The 12,092-nt window shown below is 44.3% G+C and overlaps 1 protein-coding gene across 1 annotated transcript in view; it reads left to right on the forward strand.

Annotated features, from left to right (window-relative positions):
• The first annotated feature begins 9,800 nt into the window (after positions 1–9,800).
• LOC141049846 (acyl-coenzyme A amino acid N-acyltransferase 1-like) overlaps positions 9,801–12,092 on the forward strand; it is a 56,160-nt gene continuing 53,868 nt past the window's right edge. The window contains exon 1 of the mRNA XM_073546673.1: positions 9,801–9,862. The gene's annotated coding sequence lies outside the window, so the exon portion shown is untranslated. The remainder of the gene's footprint in view (positions 9,863–12,092) is intronic.

The following is a 12,092-nucleotide window of genomic DNA, read 5'->3' on the forward strand; positions in this document are numbered from 1 at the left end:
TTATCCACATGTGGCGATCAATACACGTACTCTTATCCACATGTGGTGATCATACACGTACTCTTATCCACATGTGGAGATCCTACACGTACTCTTATCCACATGTGGCGATCAATACATGTACTCTTATCCACATGTGGTGATCAATACATGTACTCTAATCCACATGTGGAGATCCTACGCGTACTCTTATCCACATGTGGCGATCAATACACGTACTCTTATCCACATGTGGCGATCAATACACGTACTCTTATCCACATGTGGAGATCATACACGTACTCTTATCCACATGTGGAGATCCCACACGTAGTCTTATCCACATGTGGCGATCAATACACGTACTCTTATCCACATGTGGTGATCATACACGTACTCTTATCCACATGTAGAGATCCTACACGTACTCTTATCCACATGTGGTGATCAATGCACGTATTCTTATCCACATGTGGTGATCAATACATGTACTCTTATCCACATGTGGAGATCCTACACGTACTCTTATCCACATGTGGTGATCAATACACGTACTCTTATCCACATGTGGTGATCAATACATGTACTCTTATCCACATGTGACGATCAATACACGTACTCTTATCCACATGTGGAGATCATACACGTACTCTTATCCACATGTGGAGATCCTACACGTAGTCTTATCCACATGTGGCGATCAATACACGTACTCTTATCCACATGTGGTGATCATACACGTACTCTTATCCACATGTGGAGATCCTACACGTACTCTTATCCACATGTGGCGATCAATACACGTACTCTTATCCACATGTGGTGATCAATACATGTACTCTTATCCACATGTGGAGATCCTACGCGTACTCTTATCCACATGTGGCGATCAATACACGTACTCTTATCCACATGTGGTGATCAATACACGTACTCTTATCCACATGTGGTGATCATACACGTACTCTTATCCACATGTGGAGATCCCACACGTAGTCTTATCCACATGTGGTGATCATACACGTACTCTTATCCACATGTGGTGATCATACACGTACTCTTATCCACATGTGGTGATCAATGCACGTATTCTTATCCACATGTGGTGATCAATACATGTACTCTTATCCACATGTGGAGATCCTACACGTACTCTTATCCACATGTGGTGATCAATACACGTACTCTTATCCACATGTGGTGATCAATACATGTACTCTTATCCACATTATTATTATTATTATTATTATTATTATTATTTATTGTTATAGCGCCATTTATTCCATGGCGCTTTACATGTGAGGGGGGTATACATAAAAACAAGTACAATAATCTTAAACAATACAAGTCATAACTGGTACAGGAGGAGAGAGGACCCTGCCCGCGAGGGCTCACAATCTTCAAGGGATGGGTGATAATACAGTAGGCGAGGGTAGAGCTGGTCGTGCAGCGGTTTGGTCGATCGGTGGTTACTGCAGGTTATAGGCTTGTCGGAAGAGGTGGGTCTTCAGGCTCTTTTTGAAGGTTTCGATGGTAGGTGAGAGTCTGATATGTTGTGGTAGAGAGTTCCAGAGTAGGGGTGATGCGCGAGAGAAATCTTGTATGCGAGTGTGGGAAGAGGAGATAAGAGGGGAGTAGAGAAGGAGATCTTGTGAGGATCGGAGGTTGCGTGCAGGAAAGTACCGGGAGACGAGGTCACAGATGTATGGAGGAGACAAGTTGTGGATGGCTTTGTATGTCATGGTTAGGGTTTTGTAATGGAGTCTCTGGGCAATTGGGAGCCAGTGAAGGGATTGACAGAGGGGAGAAGCTGGGGAATAGCGGGGGGACAGGTGGATTAGTCGGGCAGCAGAGTTTAGAATAGATTGGAGGGGTGCGAGAGTGTTTGAGGGGAGGCCGCAGAGCATGAGGTTGCAGTAGTCAAGGCGAGAGATGATGAGGGCATGGACTAGGGTTTTTGCAGATTCTTGGGTGAGGAATGAACGGATGCGTGAAATATTTTTGAGTTGAAGTCGGCAGGAAGTGGAAAGGGTTTGGATATGTGGTTTGAAGGAGAGATCAGCATCAAGGATTACTCCGAGGCAGCGAGCTTGTGGGACTGGGGAGAGTGGGCAGTCATTTACTGTAATTGATAGGTTCGTAGGGGGGGTCACGTGAGATGGGGGAAAGATGATGAATTCTGTTTTGTCCATGTTGAGTTTCAGATATCTAGTGGAGAAGAAGGATGAAATAGTGGACAGACATTGAGGGATTCTGGTTAGTAGGGAGGTGATATCTGGTCCAGAGATGTAGATCTGTGTGTCATCAGCATAAAGATGATACTGAAAGCCATGAGATTCTATGAGCTGTCCCAGGCCAAAGGTGTAAATAGAGAACAGCAGGGGCCCTAGGACTGAACCTTGTGGGACTCCGACAGATAGGGGGCGAGGTGAGGAGGTGGTGTGTGAGTGGGAGACGCTGAATGTCCGGTCTGTTAGGTATGATGAGATCCAGGAGAGGGCCAAGTCTGTGATGCCGAGGGATGAGAGGGTCTGTAATAATAGGGAATGGTCCACTGTGTCAAAGGCAGCCGACAGGTCCAGGAGGAGGAGGACAGAGTAGTGTCGCTTGCTCTTGGCAGTTAAGAGGTCATTGGTGACCTTAGTAAGGGCAGTTTCAGTGGAGTGGTGTGACCGGAAGCCAGATTGTAAGCGGTCGAAGAGGGAGCAAGAAGAGAGATGGGAGGACAGTTCAAGGTAGACGTGTTGTTCCAGTAGCTTGGAGGCGTATGGGAGAAGTGATATAGGGCGATAGCTAGATACAGAGGATGGGTCAAGAGAGGGCTTTTTGAGGATAGGTGTGATGGAGGCATGTTTAAAGCTTGAGGGGAAAACACCAGTTGTTAGTGATAGGTTGAAGAGATGGGTTAGGGTTGGGATGAAGACTGTGGTGAGGTTTGGGATGAAGTGGGATGGGATCGGGTCGAGTGCACAGGTGGTGAGATGTGATCTTGAGAGTAGAGTGGAGAGTCGATCTTCTGTAATGGTGGAGAAGTTGGTTTTGAAGGTGGAGGGCTGGGAAGTCGGGAGGAAGGGCTCTGGGGGTTGTTGACCAAAACTGTCCCTGATGTTATCAATTTTCTGCTTGAAAAATGAGGCAAAGTCTTCAGCTGAGATGAGTGGGGAGGGAGGAGGTGCTGGGGGGCGGAGGAGAGAATTGAAGGTGTTGAATAACTGTTTAGGGTTGTGAGACAGGGAGGATATGAGAGATGAGAAGTAGGTTTGTTTAGCTGTGGCGAGTGTGGTCTTGAAAGTAGTGAGGGACTGTTTGAATGCGATGAAATGCTCGTTGGAGTGGGATCTTTTCCATCTGCGCTCAGCAGCCCTGGAAGCTCGCCTCAGCTCTTTGGTCAGGCTGGTGTGCCAGGGCTGTCTGTTGATTTTGCGAGTTTTGGTATGTGTAAGTGGGGCAGCGGATTCCAAAGCTACAGCTATTGTGGTGTTATATAGAGCGGCAGCGTCATCCGCATTGTGTAAGGAACTTATATCTGTAAGAGGGAGGAGGGATTCGGAGAATGAGTGTAGGTCAAGGTGTTTAAGATTCCTGCGAGGGTGTGAAAGTTTGTGGGGTGGGGATTGTAGACATGGAGTGAAGAGGGAGGAGAATGTGAGCAGGTTGTGGTCAGAGAGAGGAAGAGGTGAGTTAGAGAGGTTAGATAGGGAGCAGAGGCGGGTGAAGATGAGGTCCAGTGTGTGGCCATCTTTGTGGGTGGCTGTAGAAGACCATTGAGTGAGGCCGAAGGAGGAAGTGAGAGATAGAAGTTTAGTGGCAGCTGAGAGGGAAGTGTCAATGGGGATGTTGAAGTCGCCCATGATGATAGTAGGGATGTCCGCGGAAAGGAAATGAAGTAACCAGGTGGTGAAGTGGTCAAAGAAGGTGGTGGCTGGCCCTGGGGGGCGGTAGATGACAGCCAGTTGGAGGTTGGAGGGGGAGTAGATGCGCACAGAGTGCACCTCAAAGGAAGGGAGGGTAACAGAGGGTGGCAGTGGGATTGGGGTGAAGGAGCAGGTATCTGACAGGAGAAAACCAACTCCTCCACCATGTTTGCTGCTGGGGCGGGGGGTGTGAGAAAGGTGGAAGCCGCCATACGAAAGTGCAGCAGGAGAGGCTGTGTCAGAAGGGGTGAGCCAGGTTTCGGTGATGGCGAGGAAGGAGAGTTTGGTAGTAACAAAAAGATCATGGATGTAGGAAAGCTTGTTGCAGACAGAGCGAGCGTTCCACAGAGCTCCTGTTAGTGGGACATCCACATGTGGTGATCCTACACGTACTCTTATCCACATGTGGCGATCAATACACGTACTCTTATCCACATGTGGTGATCAATACAAGTACTCTTATCCACATGTGGAGATCCAACACGTACTCTTATCCACATGTGGCGATCAATACACGTACTCTTATCCACATGTGGCGATCAATACATGTACTCTTATCCACATGTGGTGATCAATACATGTACTCTAATCCACATGTGGAGATCCTACGCGTACTCTTATCCACATGTGGCGATCAATACACGTAGTCTTATCCACATGTGGTGATCAATACAAGTACTCTTATCCACATGTGGAGATCCAACACGTACTCTTATCCACATGTGGCGATCAATACACGTACTCTTATCCACATGTGGCGATCAATACACGTACTCTTATCCACATGTGGTGATCAATACATGTACTCTAATCCACATGTGGAGATCCTACGCGTACTCTTATCCACATGTGGCGATCAATACACGTACTCTTATCCACATGTGGCGATCAATACACGTACTCTTATCCACATGTGGAGATCATACACGTACTCTTATCCACATGTAGAGATCCTACACGTACTCTTATCCACATGTGGTGATCAATGCACGTATTCTTATCCACATGTGGTGATCAATACATGTACTCTTATCCACATGTGGAGATCCTACACGTACTCTTATCCACATGTGGTGATCAATACACGTACTCTTATCCACATGTGGTGATCAATAAATGTACTCTTATCCACATGTGACGATCAATACACGTACTCTTATCCACATGTGGAGATCATACACGTACTCTTATCCACATGTGGAGATCCTACACGTAGTCTTATCCACATGTGGCGATCAATACACGTACTCTTATCCACATGTGGTGATCATACACGTACTCTTATCCACATGTGGCGATCAATACACGTACTCTTATCCACATGTGGTGATCAATACATGTACTCTTATCCACATGTGGAGATCCTACACGTACTCTTATCCACATGTGGCGATCAATACACGTACTCTTATCCACATGTGACGATCAATACACGTACTCTTATCCACATGTGGAGATCATACACGTACTCTTATCCACATGTGGAGATCCTACACGTAGTCTTATCCACATGTGGCGATCAATACACGTACTCTTATCCACATGTGGTGATCATACACGTACTCTTATCCACATGTGGCGATCAATACACGTACTCTTATCCACATGTGGTGATCAATACATGTACTCTTATCCACATGTGGAGATCCTACACGTACTCTTATCCACATGTGGCGATCAATACACGTACTCTTATCCACATGTGACGATCAATACACGTACTCTTATCCACATGTGGAGATCATACACGTACTCTTATCCACATGTGGAGATCCTACACGTAGTCTTATCCACATGTGGCGATCAATACACGTACTCTTATCCACATGTGGTGATCATACACGTACTCTTATCCACATGTGGAGATCCTACACGTACTCTTATCCACATGTGGCGATCAATACACGTACTCTTATCCACATGTGGTGATCAATACATGTACTCTAATCCACATGTGGAGATCCTACGCGTACTCTTATCCACATGTGGCGATCAATACACGTACTCTTATCCACATGTGGCGATCAATACACGTACTCTTATCCACATGTGGAGATCATACACGTACTCTTATCCACATGTGGAGATCCCACACGTAGTCTTATCCACATGTGGCGATCAATACACGTACTCTTATCCACATGTGGTGATCATACACGTACTCTTATCCACATGTAGAGATCCTACACGTACTCTTATCCACATGTGGTGATCAATGCACGTATTCTTATCCACATGTGGTGATCAATACATGTACTCTTATCCACATGTGGAGATCCTACACGTACTCTTATCCACATGTGGTGATCAATACACGTACTCTTATCCACATGTGGTGATCAATACATGTACTCTTATCCACATGTGACGATCAATACACGTACTCTTATCCACATGTGGAGATCATACACGTACTCTTATCCACATGTGGAGATCCTACACGTAGTCTTATCCACATGTGGCGATCAATACACGTACTCTTATCCACATGTGGTGATCATACACGTACTCTTATCCACATGTGGAGATCCTACACGTACTCTTATCCACATGTGGCGATCAATACACGTACTCTTATCCACATGTGGTGATCAATACATGTACTCTTATCCACATGTGGAGATCCTACGCGTACTCTTATCCACATGTGGCGATCAATACACGTACTCTTATCCACATGTGGCGATCAATACACGTACTCTTATCCACATGTGGAGATCATACACGTACTCTTATCCACATGTGGAGATCCCACACGTAGTCTTATCCACATGTGGTGATCAATACACGTACTCTTATCCACATGTGGTGATCATACACATACTCTTATCCACATGTGGTGATCAATGCACGTATTCTTATCCACATGTGGTGATCAATACACGTACTCTTATCCACATGTGGTGATCAATACACGTACTCTTATCCACATGTGGTGATCATACACGTACTCTTATCCACATGTGGTGATCAATGCACGTATTCTTATCCACATGTGGCGATCAATACACGTACTCTTATCCACATGTGGCGATCAATACATGTACTCTTATCCACATGTGGTGATCAATACATGTACTCTAATCCACATGTGGAGATCCTACGCGTACTCTTATCCACATGTGGCGATCAATACACGTACTCTTATCCACATGTGGTGATCAATACAAGTACTCTTATCCACATGTGGAGATCCAACACGTACTCTTATCCACATGTGGCGATCAATACACGTACTCTTATCCACATGTGGCGATCAATACACGTACTCTTATCCACATGTGGTGATCAATACATGTACTCTAATCCACATGTGGAGATCCTACGCGTACTCTTATCCACATGTGGCGATCAATACACGTACTCTTATCCACATGTGGTGATCAATGCACGTATTCTTATCCACATGTGGTGATCAATACATGTACTCTTATCCACATGTGGAGATCCTACACGTACTCTTATCCACATGTGGTGATCAATACACGTACTCTTATCCACATGTGGTGATCAATAAATGTACTCTTATCCACATGTGACGATCAATACACGTACTCTTATCCACATGTGGAGATCATACACGTACTCTTATCCACATGTGGAGATCCTACACGTAGTCTTATCCACATGTGGCGATCAATACACGTACTCTTATCCACATGTGGTGATCATACACGTACTCTTATCCACATGTGGCGATCAATACACGTACTCTTATCCACATGTGGTGATCAATACATGTACTCTTATCCACATGTGGAGATCCTACACGTACTCTTATCCACATGTGGCGATCAATACACGTACTCTTATCCACATGTGACGATCAATACACGTACTCTTATCCACATGTGGAGATCATACACGTACTCTTATCCACATGTGGAGATCCTACACGTAGTCTTATCCACATGTGGCGATCAATACACGTACTCTTATCCACATGTGGTGATCATACACGTACTCTTATCCACATGTGGAGATCCTACACGTACTCTTATCCACATGTGGCGATCAATACACGTACTCTTATCCACATGTGGTGATCAATACATGTACTCTAATCCACATGTGGAGATCCTACGCGTACTCTTATCCACATGTGGCGATCAATACACGTACTCTTATCCACATGTGGCGATCAATACACGTACTCTTATCCACATGTGGAGATCATACACGTACTCTTATCCACATGTGGAGATCCCAAACGTAGTCTTATCCACATGTGGCGATCAATACACGTACTCTTATCCACATGTGGTGATCATACACGTACTCTTATCCACATTTAGAGATCCTACACGTACTCTTATCCACATGTGGTGATCAATGCACGTATTCTTATCCACATGTGGTGATCAATACATGTACTCTTATCCACATGTGGAGATCCTACACGTACTCTTATCCACATGTGGTGATCAATACACGTACTCTTATCCACATGTGGTGATCAATACATGTACTCTTATCCACATGTGACGATCAATACACGTACTCTTATCCACATGTGGAGATCATACACGTACTCTTATCCACATGTGGAGATCCTACACGTAGTCTTATCCACATGTGGCGATCAATACACGTACTCTTATCCACATGTGGTGATCATACACGTACTCTTATCCACATGTGGCGATCAATACACGTACTCTTATCCACATGTGGAGATCCTACGCGTACTCTTATCCACATGTGGCGATCAATACACGTACTCTTATCCACATGTGGTGATCAATACACGTACTCTTATCCACATGTGGTGATCATACACGTACTCTTATCCACATGTGGAGATCCCACACGTAGTCTTATCCACATGTGGTGATCATACACGTACTCTTATCCACATGTGGTGATCATACACGTACTCTTATCCACATGTGGTGATCAATGCACGTATTCTTATCCACATGTGGTGATCAATACACGTACTCTTATCCACATGTGGTGATCAATACATGTACTCTTATCCACATTATTATTATTATTATTATTATTATTATTATTTATTGTTATAGCGCCATTTATTCCATGGCGCTTTACATGTGAGGGGGGTATACATAAAAACAAGTACAATGCACGTATTCTTATCCACATGTGGTGATCAATACATGTACTCTTATCCACATGTGGAGATCCTACACGTACTCTTATCCACATGTGGTGATCATACACGTACTCTTATCCACATGTGGAGATCCCACACGTAGTCTTATCCACATGTGGTGATCCTACGCGTACTCTTATCCACATGTGGCGATCAATACACGTACTCTTATCCACATGTGGTGATCAATACACGTACTCTTATCCACATGTGGTGATCATACACGTACTCTTATCCACATGTGGAGATCCCACACGTAGTCTTATCCACATGTGGTGATCATACACGTACTCTTATCCACATGTGGTGATCATACACGTACTCTTATCCACATGTGGTGATCAATGCACGTACTCTTATCCACATGTGGAGATCCAACACGTACTCTTATCCACATGTGGCGATCAATACACGTACTCTTATCCACATGTGGCGATCAATACACGTACTCTTATCCACATGTGGTGATCAATACAAGTACTCTTATCCACATGTGGAGATCCAACACGTACTCTTATCCACATGTGGTGATCCTACACGTACTCTTATCCACATGTGGCGATCATACACGTACTCTTATCCACATGTGGTGATCATACACATACTCTTATCCACATGTGGTGATCATACACGTACTTGCTGTATAAATGACAAGCAATGCAATTTTAATCACTAATATTGGTGCAGGACCTGTAAATCCACAGCTATAGAGTGGGGTGCACAGTTGTACTATGACCTCAGTCATATACTGGGAGGTGACTTATCTCAGCAGTTTACTGTTTAATATTTAGTCCAGAGGGAAGCTCAGCTGAGAGCTGCTGCAGAGCCTGGGAGACATTAGTTCTGTCACAAGGTATGTGTTTTATCATCCATGTGCTCTAGCTATGGCTCACATGTACAAGGTTTGTTTCCTTTTTGGTTTCACTCTTGTCATTACGGGAGATCTTCGTCTGTACTCATCAGATTGCCTGGTGCCTATGCTGTTCTATATGGATTTGTACAAAAAGTCTGAACTTTGTGTCTGTGTGCTGCAAGTGTTCAGCGCAGAGTTGCATGTGTGTGTAATGTGCAAAACTGTATATACAGTGTGTATGTATGTATGTGTGTATATATATTATATATACATACAGTAGCGTTCAAAATAATAGCAGTGTGTTCAAAAACATGAGTTAATCACAAAATCCTTATGATAGTTGTATTTCCAGCATTGGGAACATTGCACACATTTTTCTAATTTAAAACATGAAGAGAAAATGTATATAATTTTTAACTACTTTACAGGAAAAAATAAAAAATGAACATTGGGCTGTTCTATAAAATAGCAGTGTCTGCATTTATCTTCACATACTCACAATATGTACTGTTTTTTTTATGATGATGTCGCATTCCTGTGGATCACCAACCTCATATTTAGTTGTATACCCACAGTGTTTTTTAGAACTGCTTCACATCTATGTTGCATAGTCACCCAACTTCTGGTCTCGGTCACCTGTTATTCCAGCCCAGGATGCTTTGACTACATCCCACAATTTTTTGGCATTTGTGTCAGAATTTTTGATGTCACCCTTAGAGTTGAGCGATACCGTCCGATACTTCAAAGTATCGTATCGGATGGTATCGGCCGATCTTTAAAAAAAGTATCGGTATCGCCGATTCCGATACCGGAAGTCCCATTCAAGTCTATGGGACTTCCGGTATCGGAATAAGAAAAACCCTTTCCTGCCCTTGTACAGCCTCTCTGGGGTCTGTACGGGCCTTTCGGGGGGCTGTGCCGGCCTGCCAGGGGGTCTGTGCAGGCTCCGGTGGTCTGTGCCGGCCTGCCGGGGGGCTGTGCAGGCTCCGGGGGGCTGTGCCGGCCTGCCGGGGGGCTGTGCCGGCCTGCCGGGGGGCTGTGCAGGCTCCGGGGGGCTGTGCCGGCCTGCCGGGGGGCTGTGCAGGCTTCGGGGGTCTGTGCAGGCATCGTCCGATGGGACTACAAGTCCCATCGGGCGATGCCTGCTACCATGACAGTGATTGACACATTAGCCAATGATGGGACAGTAGTAGTCCCATCATCCGGCTAATGTGTTGAATGTAAAAAAAAAAAAAAAAAATACTACATACATACTACATGCATGCTACATACATACTACATGCTACATACATACTACATATATACTACATACATACTACATACATGCTACATACATACTACATGCATACTACATATATACTACATACATACTACATACATGCTACATACATACTACATGCATACTACATATATACTACATGCATGCTACATACATACTACATGCTACATACATACCACATACATACTACATACATGCTACATACTACATACATACTACATACATACTACATACATACTACATGCATGCTACATATATACTACATATATACTACATGCATGCTACATACATACTGCATGCTACATGCATGCTACATACATACTACATACATACTACATGCTACATACATACCACATATATACTACATACATACAATACAATACATACATAGACATACAGTACATATAACATAGAGTAACATACTTACCAATACTTGTCACATTGTTCCCCGAAGCCATTGTCTTTTCCGGAATAAATATTAACATAACAAACCACAAAAATACTCACCCACGATCCGAAGCAGTCCACGAGTGTGTCCCACGACGATCTTGGGTAGAGAACTGCAGCATCAGCTGTTGCTGCCGTTCTCTACGGGCTGTAGGAATCCAATGACGGAAGGTAGGTATCCTTCCGCACTGTATTCCTCCACCACTTAAAAAAAAAAAAGTCCCTAGTCTCACTTTATGCCATTGCTGCGTGGGAAATTCCCACACAGCAATGGCATAAAGTGAGACTAGGGACTTTTTTTTTTTTTAAGTGGCGGAGGAATACAGTGCGGAAGGATACCTACCTTCCGTCATTGGATTCCTACAGCCCGTAGAGAACGGCAGCAACAGCTGATGCTGCAGTTCTCTACCCAAGATCGTCGTGGGACACACTCGTGGACTGCTTCGGATCGTGGGTGAGTATTTTTGTGGTTTGTTATGTTAATATTTATTCCGGAAAAGACAA

Source organism: Dendrobates tinctorius, unplaced genomic scaffold (assembly GCF_039654945.1).
Source record: "Dendrobates tinctorius isolate UK_male_01 unplaced genomic scaffold, ASM3965494v1 ptg000150l, whole genome shotgun sequence".
Taxonomy (NCBI): Eukaryota; Metazoa; Chordata; class Amphibia; order Anura; family Dendrobatidae; genus Dendrobates; species Dendrobates tinctorius.